This window comes from Camelus ferus, chromosome 4 (assembly GCF_009834535.1).
Source record: "Camelus ferus isolate YT-003-E chromosome 4, BCGSAC_Cfer_1.0, whole genome shotgun sequence".
Taxonomy (NCBI): domain Eukaryota; kingdom Metazoa; phylum Chordata; class Mammalia; order Artiodactyla; family Camelidae; genus Camelus; species Camelus ferus.
Genome location: NC_045699.1, coordinates 17,094,579 through 17,110,634, shown reverse-complemented (window position 1 = coordinate 17,110,634; position 16,056 = coordinate 17,094,579). Strand labels below are relative to the sequence as shown.

The window sequence follows — 16,056 nt, the reverse complement described above, 5'->3', positions numbered from 1 at the left end:
CCTCTTAATCCTTAAGGCCAACTAGGAGTTGAATCTTCCACCATTTTGGTGTTAAATTGCTGTCATTCCTTGAGTGGCTGTGCCCTGCTCCCTTCCCTCATGTCTCACTTCCTTCTTGGGATAGATTACTTAGGTAGCGTGTGGTGATGGAGCAAGTGGAGGAACTGAGTGGGCGAGGCAGGAGCCTGTGAGTCTCAAGCCCTTTAAAGTTGGAACCAAGAACAGTGTCAAAAGAGGTAGTGATATGGTGTAGGATCCTGCACCCATCCCCCACCCCGCACCCCTGCCTCTTGTTTATAGAAAAGCTGAAGTCTGTCAGGCCTTCCTGCGTCATACAAGAGCAGAGTCAAGTAGTTGATGATTAGGACAAGTCTGCACGCAGAGGGGGATGGTGACAACTCTGACCACCTATCTGAATGATTAACTGAGATTACTTCCTTGTTTCCCTTAACATTTTCATGGCTTAGCAGAATCTTCAGAGATGGTTTGGGGGCAGGGGGCAGGGAGGACACTGGATCCACCAGATTGCTGGCATTCTGATTAAAGTCAACTTCCCTTTTTGTTACCAAGGCTGTTGCCTCCAAGATAATATGCCTGCCCCTCCCTCAAACAGAAACCAATTACTCTTATCTAAGTCTCAGGAAGCAGTTGAAACAGAATAAACAAGAAATGGTTAGAACCAACCAGTCTCAAGATGGCGGATGATTTGACTTTCAGTGGTCCTTGAGCTTCATTATATGCTCATTGCAATGTATTAGCATGCTAAATGACACACCCACCAGCACCATGACAGTCAATGATTGCCATGGCAGCAACCAGAAAAGCCCATACAACGATGGGTAAGAAAGGTGATTTACTCCAGCACACCCAGAGGGAGGATATGACAGAAGCTCCTAACGAAAATTCACTTGGCCCGACCTGGAGCTGGAGCTGTCTTGACTGGCTATCTTGGATGACAGTTCCCTGCTCAATAGCTTCTCTTTCCTTTTCCTCACTCAAGCACTTTATTTCCCTCTCCTCTGTAGAGCAATAAAGCAGCTTTTCACTTTGTCCCTCTGCCTCTGCTGTGAATTCTTCCACACCCAGCAGCAAGGACCCACACTTCAGTGAGCTTCCTAATTTAGGGGTCTCTCTATCTGCTAACAGTAGAAGAGTCCTATAGGATATAAACTATAAGCCTTCCTTAAAATCTTTGACACAAGCAATGAAATGGTCTGACTTTCTGAACTTAATGAATTATGTTGCAATTATCTATTTATGTGCCTGTCTACAACTAGGCTTTAAATTGCCCCAGCAGAATCTTTTTTTTTATCTTTTTACCCCTAAGCGCCTGGTATAATGCCAGCTATAGGGGAAGTGCATAATAAATGTTTGCTGTACTGAAATAAAATGCTTAAAAAGCTGAAGAAAAAGTTTTATTGTGTCTAGAGTGAAGTAACCAAGTGAGGCACAATATTTTGTTAGAAATTCTAAATTGCAATCTTACCAGGCTGGACCTATTGCTAAATACGCTTATATTTCTAACCACAAACAGCATTTTTATTTTTTACATGTTAAAATAACTAAATTAAAATGGTTTCTGCCAGGAATTGATGCCATAATATATGTGGTTAAGTGTTACATTAAGAAATCAATATTTCTAGCCTGCACTAAGTACATTAAGGATCCCTTAATTTAGAAGCATGAATAGTGTGTCTGTTTAAGATTCATTTCATGAAAAGAAAAAATAAATGAGAATAGCTAATCAAAGGAGACAATGAGGCCTCAACATTGTAATTCTAAAAACTTTGCTCTATTTGGGGCACAGGTTTTCCCCTTTTTTTGGAATTTGTTGTTTGGAATCAGGGCAATTTAACACAAAGCAAAAGCAAAAAAGAGATTCTCTGTGTAAAGAATTGGCTGTCTGTTCTCAGTCTCTTGTGGTAGAATCCTGTTATATTTCTTCCTTATTTATACTAACATATCTCAAAAAAAAATTCCAAGTGTTTAAACAAATACAATGATTTGCTAGAATATTTTTTAAAGATCTTTTATATGCTGTATATCAGAATAAACCCCAAAGTTAAGAATTTGATTATGAGGGGGAAAAAATGAAGGAAAATAGAAGAACTCATCCTATTTGGATGCAACCCAAATGCAAGGAAAAAATTCAAAGAAAAATACTCAAATATACAAAAATTTATAAAATCACAAATATGTAAATCACAAAACAATTGAAAGAAAAAATATTTTCCTCAAATATGAAAAAGAGTTAATATCAATATTCAAGTGTATAAAAAATTACCTCAATAGTTAAATGGTCAAAGGATACAAATAACTTCACATAAAAAGAGCTAAAAATTGTAAAAAAAATAAACTTAAAATAATAAACAATTAAAATATTAGTTAACACTTATCAAATGAGCCAAACTAGATTAATAATAATCCAAATGCTAGTGAGGGTTTGGTACAAAATATTTACACAATATTGGTAATATTGTAATTTAGGATAACCAATTTTAAAACATATTGAAATGTTACTGTTTTAAAGTTCATACCTTTATATTTAATAATTCTAGCTTCTCAGTGAAAAAAACAATAGCATGAATACAAAATTTTCTAAGATGTTTATCGTGTATTTACAATTGTAAAGTTATAATAGGAACAGTCTGTACAAGTTACAACAAAGGGATAGTCACAGTACCACAAAAGGTATGTGGCACTTGAACTACGTACAGTAGTCCCGCCTTACCTGTGGTTTCACTTTCAGTTACCTATGGTCAATTGCGGTCCAAAAGTACTAAATGGAAAATTCCAGAAATAAACAACTTATAAGTTTTAAATTGTATGTCATTCTGAGAATCATGATATAATCTCACGCCATCTCGCTCCATCCCGTCTGGGACATGAACCATCTCTTTGTCCTGCTATTCCACCCCTTAGTCTCTTAACAGCCATCTCAGTGATCAGATCAACTATTGCACTATCGCAGTGCTTGTGTTCAACTAACTCTTATTTTACTTAAAAATGGCCCCAAAGTACTAGAGTAGTGGTGCTGGCAATTCGGATATGCCAAAGAGAAGCTGTAAAAAGATTCCTTTAAGTGAAAAGATGAAAGTTCTTGACTTAATACGGAAAGAAAAAAAATTTATGCAGAGATTGCTAAAACCTACAGTAAGAACTAATCTTCAATCCATAACATTGTGAAGAAAGAAAAATAAATTCATACTGGTTTGCTGTTGCACCTCAAACTACAAAAGCTATGGCCACACTGTGTGATAAATGCTTAGCTAAGATTGAAAAGGCATTAAATTTGTACAATAAGGTATTTTCAGAGAGACCACGTTCACATAACTTTTATTACAGTATATTGCTATAATTGTTCTATTTTATTATTAATTATTACTGTTAATCTCTTACTGTGCCTAATTTATAAATTATACTTTATGATAGGTATGTATACATAGGAAAAAACAGTGTATATAGGGTTCAGTACTGTCTATGGTTTCAGGCATCCAGTAAGGATGCTGGAATGTAGCCCCCATGGGTAACAGACCACTGTAGTACATGACACTAGAACAACTTCATGGAGCTATTAAAGGTAATACTTATGAAGTCTATATAGCCACATGAGAAAATATTTATGCAGATCAATAAAAATGAGTAAGTTTAAAACTGTATTGCAGTGAGATTATACCCAATAAAAAAAATGTGGAACTTGGATTTAGACTAAAAGGGACTAATATTTTAAATACAATTGCTTCAAAATTAATAATAGAAGTAGCTAATATTTAGTAAGTACTTAGTAGTGCAAAACACTGCTCTAAGTACTTCATGTATTTTATTTAATGTAATCCTCAAACAACCCACTTAAGTAGGTATTGTCACCATTTTGTAGATGAGGAAATCGAAGTCCAAAGAGGTTTAACAGGTTTCTGCAAGGTCACTCAGTTACAGTTACAAGGCAGAGAGTCAGAATTCAATCCCTGGCAATCTGGCCTCCTGACGACATAACAATGAATTACTCTTCTTTTTCAAGCTGTTCTGTACTATGGTTAAGATATTGCTTAAATGATTAACAAAGAAGGAATTTCCTGCAAATCTTTCTACTAAAACAAAGCTAAAGATGTGGAAAATAGATCTCTTTAATTCTTTGCCAAATTCCATAGGGATTTCTCTAACTCTTCAGAATTATTTATTTTAAAATAGCCTGGAAAACAAGGACTGACACTCCATTCCTACTATCATTCCTAATAAACCAGTCCCCATTACAACTTGGTTCAGGAAGAGTTAATACAGCTCACTCTCCAGAGCAATCAGCTCCGTAAGGTATGCTGGGATAAAGATAATATTCTTTTGTTCTTATCTACCTGGTGAATATTGCTACAGTTCAACTGTAGAAAAAACTACAATCAAAGCATAGAAAATCATGTGTGCTGTGTGAATAAACGCAAAGGCATAGGCTTGAAAAAAATGTGCTACAACAATTGGGTTTTTTTTTCCTCTAATTCTACCTTGAGCATTTTTGCCCAATGTCATAGCATTCTCTTTTTGCTTTCACTCAACAACAAAGGTAAATCTGAGTGCCCTCCAGCACACATATGCAGTTTAGATTCCTTTTAGAGGAACAACCCACTGATTTCTCTTGCATAGTGTGAGACCACAGGGTTGCAGTGACGTTTTCAGCAGACTCAAAATACTGATTCATCACTCCAAACTAGTCCTCTTCTCTAGCTCATTAAGAATCAATATTCTTTTTTTATTTTTAATATATTATGGTTTAAATATTTCAGAGACTTTAACTACAAGTCTCCAACAATAATGAAAGAAATCTGAGACAGAAGAGAAGGAAACAACAAATATATAAAGATTAACTTTCAGCTAAATCAAGCCTTCAATGAACTACCTCTGGAATAATAAATTGCTTTTATTCTCTGAGAGTACTTGTGACTGTTTAGACTTTGCTGATTTTTTCCCTTAGATTCCCATCTGGGTGACCCGGATAATGTAAAAGATGTTCAGTAAGTTGCTCAGTAGGTAGGAGGAAGTCACTAATTTATCCTTCTTACTTTACTGGCTACCAGGCAAATCTACTTAGAGGTAAGGCTGCAGAAGCACCTTCTCCATGACTGACCAGCTGTTGGACAATGTGGCTTCTGGGACAGGATGATGTCAGCAGCTAGCCAAGGCTAACCCTGGCTAATGTTTCTCAAGTTTGAGTAAGTCATTTCAACTGTCAGTCTTGCTTTCTCTTAGTGGCCAGAGGAGGAAGAAGACAACAGTTAAATCTACTCCATGCATATTTGTAAAACATTTTGCAGGTTGATTTCCTTCACTAGACTATAAGCTCCTTGGCCTGCAAAATCTGTGTCTTGTTCACTCAAGTGTACTCTTCCTCCAAGTATTTATAGCAACAGACTCTTTAAAAGCAGAGAAGAACTGGAAAGTAGAGAGCTTTGCACACAGCAGGTTCTCTACGTTTGTTCAGCTGAAACATGGTTTCTCAGAGATGGGCATTGCTCAGTAGCAGAATCTCCTTCCTCTCTCAGCCCGTGACACAGGACCAACCTATGTGATAATGTCTCTATATGATAATGAGTTTCAGGTATCAACTTGCCCAGGCTCTACAGCCCAGTTGTTTGGTGAGACATCAGTCTATATGGCCGGGGAAGGTTGCATTTTTTTTTAAACATGTGATTAACATTCAAATGAGTAAACTGGGAGAAAAAAAAAAAAAAAAAAACAGATTACCCTCCACAGTGTGAATGGGACTCATCTAATTATTTGAAGGCCTTAAGAGAGAAAACCGAGGTCCCCTGAGAAAGAAGTAATTCTGCCTCCAGGCTGCCCTCAGACTGATGACCACAATATCAACTCTACCCTGGGTCTCCTGCCTACTGCCTGCTGGCAATGCTCTCCTGCTACAAACCAACTGGCGCTTTATCAGAAATTAAGAACATGAGTATAGGATTAGTTCACACCTCTCATGATTAGCTTCCTTGCTCTCACTACTGGAACCAAAAGGGAAGTGGATATGACATGCTTCATAAACATTTCCATCACTCTGGACTCTGATCCCAGCACAGCAGCTTCTGTTCTGCCTCTGTCAACCTCCCAAAGGTTAGCCAGGGAAGCCCTGGGTTTATCTATATCTACCAACTCAATTTAAGCCATGTGCCTTTTCCCTGGGAAGTCACAGGTTATCTGAAAATGAAGAGTTGTCTTTATAAGAAGAGTGGGTTTTAGGTGGTAAAACCCACTCTGCCAAAAATACCTTGCTGCTTCTCAGCAACTACTGTTTTGCACCGTCTCCCTCCCCTGCTAATCATACACATTCCCTTTAGCCCTTTCCAGGTGTGTTAAGATACGATTTTATCTCATCATCAATTCTTAGGGGACTATCTATTGATCTTTAAAGGAGCTGTCAAATTAGATTGAGCTCTCCTCTTAAAAATCCTAGACCTCTTGTATACCTTTAAAAATAAAAATAACACAAAGGTGACTGGAAGATTGATCACTCCTCCATAACAAGATTAAAGGTCAGCGTTTTCAAAGAATGAATTCTATTTACTAATAAAATCTTACAGTAAAAGCCAATGATATTCAATTGCCCAGGTGTGTATCCAGACACTTCTCATGATAAAACTTTTGTTTTATCCTCCACATGAAAATGCAATTAAATCACTGCAGAATCTGCTACTTAAAACACTTTAATGCGCTGCATGCCCTATGGAATAGAATCAGAACTCCTTAGCATGAAGATCAGAGACACAAATGCCGATGGGCTGGAAGTTGATGACTGTACTGAAGGAGGAGAGACCTGGGACAAATCAGGCAGTACACACGTGATCTTTGGTGCTGTGCTGGAACTTAAACAGTACTGCCAGCCTCTCCAAGTTTTCTAGAAAGCCTGGAATCCAGGTGTTTCCATGTAAAAGATGCTAAATTTTAAATGTTGACACCATATTTAAGAAAAATACTCAATAAACCACACAAAACCAATCTAATTTCCAAATTCAGGCTACAGGGCCCTCTTTGCAATGCTGAATTCTCTGATGTCTGCCATCCATACAGCTTCACCTCTCACCCTGCCCCTTAAGCACATACCCTGTGCTCTGATCATAGTCTGAGAAGGGCAGCTCAGTAAATGCACTGCCTTCAGTCACATATTCGCAAGCCCCTTCTTGCCCCCTTCTCTTGCCTGCAAACACATAAGTCATATTTCATGATTCAGATCAAGGGCCTTTCCTCAAGACATCCCTCACCCTTACCCAGGCCATACTCAACACACTGTCCCTTGTACCCCTCTTTCCAAACTCTATATAACTTTCCAATTACAATTGTAACTTATTGTTCTTTTCTGTTTACCCAGATCCCCCCTGAAAGACTCTAAGCTTCTCAAAGACAGAGATAGTATTTTATCGATCTCTACATTCTCAGCACCTAATGCAGTGCTTGGTACATGACCATCATCACTAACACATACAGCTCTTACTACATTCCCAATGCCTTACAAGTATTAACTTGCACTCTCACACCACACTGGTGTTTTCCTCCTCATTTTACAGATGGGGTAACTGAAGCACAGAGTGCGACAAGATTTAACACCAAATAGTCTGGAGTTAGACCGTGCTTCTAGACCATACTTCCTCCCTTATGGAGCAATGTTGTTCTTTGGAAATAAAATTAGATCTAAGGGTCATTTCCTAATAGTTGACCCCTCTTTAGGATTTCTAATCCTTTTCTTATTCATCTTTCAGTTGCTAATCAGATAGAAAAGCTGAGAGACTGTTTTGCCAAGAAGGCAAAACTTCATTAAAATAGTGGTGTTTAAAGAATGTAAACCCACCTAGCCTTCTGAATTCATCTGCCATTGATTCGGGCTTGGTGAAAAACAGAGTGCAGCCTGACCCAGTGATAACCCCATTAGGGAATTTCTTTTGGTGCAAACAGCAATTTAAGCAAATATGCCCTTCTGTTTTTTCTAGTGCTCTTTGTTATTGTAGTAAAATCCAAGTTGGGTTTCATGTGGGAAATCACAGAGCCAAAAACGGGAACTTTTCTTTATACGCAAAAATGCAATGAAATGCTTTTAATTCCCATACAGCCAGTTATTATTTATCCGCACGGCTAAGGAATGGAAGATCTAAAAAGAAACTAAGTGCTAGACTGGCCTCGGCCCCTTTACACAGATGGAAGTTTCACAGGCCTGTTTGAAGTTTCAGGGTAAGTGCTGTCAATCTCAAAAACCAGTGGGTCTGCATTTTCCTTTGCAGTTCAAGTACTCAAACTATAGACATTGTTCCTGTTTTTAATCTGATTATAAATATTCAACTAAAGTAGTTAAATGTTTAGAAAAGGTGAAGACCTGATAATACGTAAGAGACTCTGAGGTACTCTGTTGACACTTAAATAATGTAGCCAAGGACAACGTAGGAAGTCATTTAGTGCTATTAATCAGTAATCTAAAAGCATTGTGTCTGTGTGCAAGTGTCTTTCTCTTGGCTAACATCTGTGAAATGATCATTGAAAAATTTGATAAAGGAACATTTCTAAAAGTACACAGTAAAATCCAAATGACTGCCATCAATTACAGCTCACCTTCTGTAAGGCTCAAACTTGACATTTTAAAACATTTTAGATATCACCCTGCTTCAGAATGAACAATATACTCATGGTTAAAATTCTACCTTCCTTTCACCGAGATATTTCATCAAGATATTTGAGACCTACAAGGTTTAATCCTCTACTTAGTATTGATTTTACTCCTGTAATTTTTAAAATAAAGGTTTCATGCCCTGTAAATGCTTAATTTTTTTCCCCAAAACCTTGTTCTGTATTCCTGATCCGTGAAAAGCTCTGCCATCTGCTGGCCATTGGTATATAATGCTCTATGAGCAGTTTGGGGTCCTTGAGGAAAGAACTTTGAAGAAAAAAAAAAAAACAAAAACCCTGTGCATTGTTCTACAAGCAACTGAAGTTGCATACACTTGTCACTTTAGAATTCACCTTTAAGTTACAACACTTCTCTTACGTTCTCACTCTCTCCTTTGAAGCCAACTCAAGCATTAGACAATGCTGACTTGTAGGGTTTAAAAAAAAAGCTTATGTTTGCTGCCCCCTACTGTTCAAATTTCTCAGCATTTCTGAGCTTTCATTCCCTCTTGCTGAAACTAAAAACATAATTAATGCGTTTGTTCCTCTATTTATTCACTCATATAGTCATTCACTCAGTTACTCATTCAGTGAATGCATATAAGCCATCCTATGCACCAAAAAGCATGCTGTATGCAAGATGACTGGGACACAAAACTCCAATGTGACAAGGAAAGGAAAAAGAAGAATTTCAAGGCAAAATTACATGAAAATCTGTTTTAAAATGCCCATAGAGTCCATCAATTCAGTTGTACCAAATCTTTAATGCCTGGGCTTAATAACAGTCCGAGTAAGAGAGGGCGAGAGAATGGAAGGGGAAGACAGGTGAGGAGCAGGGTGGGGAGAAGAAGAGTGGACAGGTTCAGTGAACATGGTATAATCCAGTCATGACAAACTGCTGCTTCCTCTTTAAGTCCATCATAAGCAGAAAACTTTTTAATGAGGAGCTAGATGAGTTTAACAGGAGTATGTTCCTTTTGGAGCAAGATTTGTGTCTAATGTTTCAATTTTCTTCAGATAATGTGCCCTGCTCTGTCCTTTCATAATACCGAGTGGCAGTCTCTACCTGCACCCTAACCACACTGTTTTAGAATACCTGGCTTCCCTTTCTGACTCCTCTCACCAGACAGGAGTTCCTTAGAGGCTGAGATTGGATAGGTCATGCATCTTTCTCTCTTTAGCATTTAGCTTAAGGCCCAGCACATGGTAGGAAAAATAATATGGTAATTAAGAATTCAGACTTTGCAGTTAAGACAGATTGAGGACTGAAGCCCATTTACCCTAGTTATATAAATCTGAGAAGACTTCTTAAATATGCTGAGCCTCGTGTGATAACTGTGATAATGACACCTACCCTTGCATTTTCTCAAACATCACAATCCACCTAGAATTTTATTACCTTAGTTTGCTTTAATCTTTGTAAAATTCCTAGACCCCAAGGAAAGGTAACATTTTAAGCTACATTGGACATTTAAAACTTAACAGTAATGATAGATTTGATGGACTTTTTGGTGAGGTGTGGAGGTGGTGGACTGAAAGCCCCAAACAGACAAGGAAGCTTCTGAAAAAGGCAAATCAGGGGGAAAAAAAGCAGTGAGGGTAAGTCAACTTCTCTCAGTCTCCCTTATCTGTAAAATGGGGATTATAATAGGATCCAGGTCAAGGGTGGCTGTAAGGATTAAATGAAGAATACACAGTTTTCAAGAAATACTAGCTATTTTCAACATTGCTCTTGAAGATTCTCAGAAGAAAACATGACCTTGCTCTGAATTTATTTTTAAGGCTTCATTTCCAGACAACACATGGATTTAGCAGGGAAAGAAAGAAATGCTATTAGAGTTTTCTTATATTTAAATTTTTCTCCAGTGCCATAGGTGTTCCTCGAGTTTTAAAAGCAGAATGATGAGCAGAAGCCACACAAGGACCCCTCATATGAGCCTGTCATTGTCCAAGTCCAAGATTAAAGTACTGGGAGACTTGGTGTCTAGTGAGGACCTGCTTCCCAGTTCATAGATGGCTATCCTCTCACTTGTCCTCACAGGGCAGGGAGGGTAAAGGAGCTCTCTGGGGTCTCTTTTATAAGAGGACTAATCCCATTCATGAGGACTGCAGTCTTATGATCTAATCACCAATCAAAGGCCTGACCTCCTAATACCATCATCATGGGGGTTAGGATTTCAAAATACAAATTCTGGGGGGACACATTCAGTCAGTAACATCTGCCATAGCTCAGATACTGGCATACTGAACAGAGCAAATTATGCTGCACCTGTATACTAAAGCATATCTAAGGACCTGCAACTTCCTGGTCCTTGTCTATCCTGAGCACAGAAAAGCCCATGTCTGCTTATAACAAGACTGAAGGGAGATGTTTAGTGTTTCATCTTGCTATCTGTTTATCCTGTAACAGAAAATAATAGTATCTACCTCCTACAGGATGTGAGGGTCCTGGGATGCTAGGATTCCAGGAGAGATGGCCATTCAATCAACCAGAACATGTTCTTAATCTGCAGCATTATTCAGGGAGAGTGGAAAACTAGACAAGATTTTTCTTTAATAAATCCAAATAATATGTGACTTTAATCATCTTCAGCAGGGTCTCTAGAAGTGAAAGGACAGATTCATTTTGAAGTGAACATTGAAGAGAAAAGGTGACTTGGAATAGAGGCTATTTCTAGATATTTCTTGGATCAAATGAACTCAGAATAGAAGGAAGAAGCAGAGGAAGCACTAAAGGAGTAAAACTTGATTGGACTGAAATAAGACAATTGACTAGGGGAATCTCCAACTATCTGGAGCGCACCAAATTCAAACCAGACCCTGCTTACTTCATTTCAAAGCATGTGGTTCTTCCTTCAACCAGATATACAAGTTACATGCCACTCCACTTTTATAAAGGTCATAAAGGATTGCCACCTAAACTTTGCTATATTTTTGAGGAAGTTAACTTCTAATTCCCTCTACAAAGTGCCTTGCAATAAATGTATTATAAAAATCTAGATTTTAAATAAATAATGAAATAATGCTTTCTTCTTGTGACACATGACTATGCTTCTTCATCCTGACTTAACAGGAGAACTGAGCATTTTTTTCTTCTTGTTTTCTTAAATGTTTACTCTAAGTAGTAATTACTTGCTGGCCTGTAAGACAAATATAACAAATTTAGAAAGGTCAAATTAATTAGGCTTTCTGTGATAAAACAAATCCAAGTTTCTAGTTACTAAAATGTTAATGTTATATGGTGTTATGACCTACACTATACATCGTCAGAGAGAAGACACACAGCTTCACCACAACCAGGAGTTTTAAAGAACATGGCTTGTAGATACATCTTCTATTTACTTACCAAGTAATACTAATTTTGTAACAGAATGTTACCTTAAGTACATATTTACATATCTTTCACTTCTTATCATAACAAACACCAGGCACTGTTCCTTTTTAAGAATTTTTTTCCCCTCTCCTGGCAAGGGAAAAAAATTCAAGTATTTGGAGAACTGCCTGTGGGAAAATTTCTCTAAACACAATTTTGTTAAAGTTCATTGTGTCTGTTTGCGATTAATTTTTTTCCAATGACTACACTGTGTATAATGATGACACTGAGGTTTCTGAACCTGAATTTACACCAATTCTGACATCTCTGGGGTCTTTACACCTGCATAGGCTTGCCTGCCTAGGACCTGAAGGGGAAACAATTTCAAACATTTATAGTTATTACTATTGATTTTCTTACCATCCTCTTAAGATATTTTGTTGAAAATGTTCTGCTGCATCCAGAATGGCTGCATGCTAATAGAACTTCAGCTTTTTCCCTAGGCTTCCAATGACAAATTCTAATCCACTGACAAAAGTGGCGGCCAAAATGTCCATCCCTATAGCATCTGTGACACAGGAACATGGTAAAAAGATCTGAGTCACACAGAATTGGGGATCTGTAAGGACACACGCTTAGGTGGTTCATAATTTTTATTTTGGCCCAAATTTCTACAAGGTGGGGGGGAGTCATGTGAATTGCTTCAGCCGTGACAACTTGACAGCTTTAACATGCCCAGATGTGGAGTTATCACCAGCCTGGTTCTACACTATAGCACCATCCAGCACGGACACACCAGTCAGGAGCAGAGATGTGGCTTTCAGTGGGAAAGCTGACAGAGCTGGCTGAGATGATATATTTCGTGCATTTGTGTGAATACTTCCTCTTGAATATTTGATGATCTTGGAATGATTTGGTTAAGTCTTTAAAATTGGCATATAATTTAGTCACGTTTAAGCACATAAATTATTGTAGGTCTTTCCACTACAAGGGGACTGTGGGACACTGAAGGACCACTGCTCAACAGCTGGTATGGACAGCTATTGGCAACACCATCTCAGTACCATGTCGACTAAGAGCTGGAAGCTGGCAAAGTTGTACGAGGGATTATCTGAAAAAAGAGAAAGCTATTGAACTATCCATGTAGTGTCATAATCAGAATTGCTGTAAGGTGGCCTGGGTACTTTTTTAGAATTGTCTTTAGGAAGGCAAGGGTACAGGCAAACAGAGGGAAATTTATAGGACAAGCTGCTATTTTCATAGACAAACCCTTGAGATTCCTGTTGTCTTGTTGAGGATTTTTTATACCAATCAAAACGGGAGACCACTTTGTCCTACTTTGATTTTGGGGCTTGGTAAGAGAAAATTATCCAAAAGTTGGAAATAAGCCAAAAAGATTTCTGTCTGCCTTTTCAAATACACATTAAAGTTTTGTCCAACAAGTCTACCCAAGGATCATCTGCTTCTGGGAGGGGAGTGGCAAACAACGGCCCAAGTCCTCAGCCAAACCAGCTCTCTACCTGTTTTTGCATAACTTTGAACTAAGAATCTTTTTTACAACCTTAAGTAATTGGAAAACAAAAATCTAGAGAACAATAATATTTTGTCACACGTGAGAAGTATATGAAATTCAAATTTTAGTGTCCATAGGGTTGTACTGGAATATGGCCAGGCTCATTCAATTAGATTTTGCCTATATTTCTGAGCTTCACACACTCCTCGATATTTGCCTCTTTGTAGGCAAGGTTTGCAGACCCTTTACCTGAGAGCTGTAACTTTGTTTTATCGTTCCTTATTGTAGCGTTCAGACTTTGGTGGTAGATATCTTGCTTGTTATGATTGATACATTCAATCTTTTCTTCAGAATTAAAGATTGGTATCTGCAAATGGTATCTGTTCACAGACAACCCCAAAGGCTAGAGTTTTATTGCCTTGTAAAATATAATATCAGTTTTGTACCTAATTTTTCTATCTTATTCTAACATTCTCTTTTCTGCTGTTGCAGCTTCTTGTATCCTCCCTTGAATTAGTTTTGCCATTCTGCTGATTCCTTTATTAATGAGTTAAATACATCTCTGACACATGCCAACTATATGTTTGTTTGAATTTTATGCTTTTAACTTTTTGAAAATCGATTTTGACACGTTTTTCTAAAATGGATTCTTTTATTAAAAGAACCCTGTAATGCCTGTTGTCAGTTCAAATCACCTATAGTAAGCCAGTCCCTTGGTTCTATTATTTGTATGCTCTTTTCTCATAAAGCATAATGGTGAAAACTGCTAGAGTCCCCTTGGGAGGTGGATCAAACTGTCTTGAACTACATGCCTTACACACAGAGAACAAACTAGTGCCTGACAACCAGCTGATGGGTGGCTGCCTGGTTTCTGAGAAGAAGTTAGAAAATTGCTTAAATTTTGTATGGAAATGCTAATTTCTTTCCAGAAGTGGCTTAAAATTATATCACTCGAAAAAACCAGACCAGTAATTTAAAAAGATACATGCACCACTATGTTCACTGCATCATTATTTGCAATAGCCAAGACTTTTATGAAGAAACCAAAGTGCCTATCAATATGTGAATGGATAAGAAGATTTGGCATATATGCACAATGGAATACTATTCAGCCATAAAAAAGAATGAAATCTTGCCATTTGCAACAACATGGATCGACCTAGACAGAGTTATGCTAAGTGAGATTTACTTGTAAATATTGTGGCATTTCACTCATGTGTGGAATCTAAAATACAAAACAGTGAACAAAATTAACAAAAGACAAACAGATTTACAGATGCAGAGGATAAATAGGTGGCTAACAGAAGGGAGTGAGGTTGGGGAGGAGAGAAATAGGTGAGGGAGATTAAGAGGTACAAATTTCTAGTTGTAAAATAGACGAGTTGAGGGCTGAAATATACAGTGTGGGGAATACATTCAATAACTATGTAATATATTTGTATGGTGACAGATGGTAATTAAACTGATAATCATGAATGTATAGAAATATTAAATCACTATGTTGTATAACAGAAATTAATGTAGTGTTGTAGGTCAATTATACTTCAAACACAAACAAACAAACTCATAGTAAAAGAGATCAGATTTGTGGTTACCAGAGGTGGGAATGGGGGTGGGAGGACTGGATGAAGGCAGTCAAAAGGTACAAACTTCCAGTTATAAGATAAATAAATTATAGGGATGTCATGTACAACATGATAAATATAATTAACACTGCTGTATGTTACACATGAAAATTGTTAACAGTGAATCCTAAGAGTTCTCATCACAAAAAAAAATCTATTTTTTTCAATTTCTTTTATTTTCTACCTACATGAGATGATGGATGTTCACTAAACTTACTGTGGTCGTCATTTCATGATGTATGTAAATCAAATCATTATGCTGTACACCTTATTTTATACAGTGCTATACATCATTAATATCTCAATAAAACTGGAAGAAAAACACACACACACACACACACACACACACGCACACACAACAGACCAGACTTGGGACAATGTTCCCTTCACAGACATTACATAGTTAAGAGCCCTGACCTGCAACTTACAGTAGAAAAGTCCAGAAGTCCAGTTTAGCCCTGTTAAAACAGAAGACCAAACGCCCAAAATAGCATCACTTGTGCTAAAAGCCCATGGTACCAAACCTAGATTCAATACCCAAATTAAATGCAGTTTAGACCTTCCCCAGAAATATAATCTTAATCAACCAGTTTGAAATTTTCTGGTCAGGACCAATGAAGTAATCTCTCACACGGGTCCTCTCCACCCACCCCTCAGAGCAGACAGGCTCCTAGGAAACTAATTCCTGAAGGACTCCCAGCCTTCTGCCCTTTTCAAAGGAACGTCCCAATCTTCTTTTATTCTTCGCCTTTGCATTTTATAACTTAAAAGAAACAGAAAAAAACTGCGCGCCGTAAGAAAATTTAGACCAACAGCAAACAATGAGAGAGTAAGTCTTTACCGTTTAAGTTAACAGTAAATGGGCAGCAACAATATAGTGATATTTTTAATGAACTTATACTTGTGTCTTGTTTCAGTGTCTCACTGCTGTAGGGAAGGAGGAAAATCTACCCTTTTACAGCCATCCTCCC

The 16,056-nt window shown here is 37.7% G+C and overlaps 1 long non-coding RNA gene across 1 annotated transcript in view; it reads right to left on the bottom strand.

The window, feature by feature from the left end:
- The window catches only part of LOC116663070, a 112,305-nt gene that overhangs the window by 8,610 nt on the left and 87,639 nt on the right, over window positions 1-16,056 (bottom strand). The gene's annotated exons all lie outside the window — the stretch shown is intronic.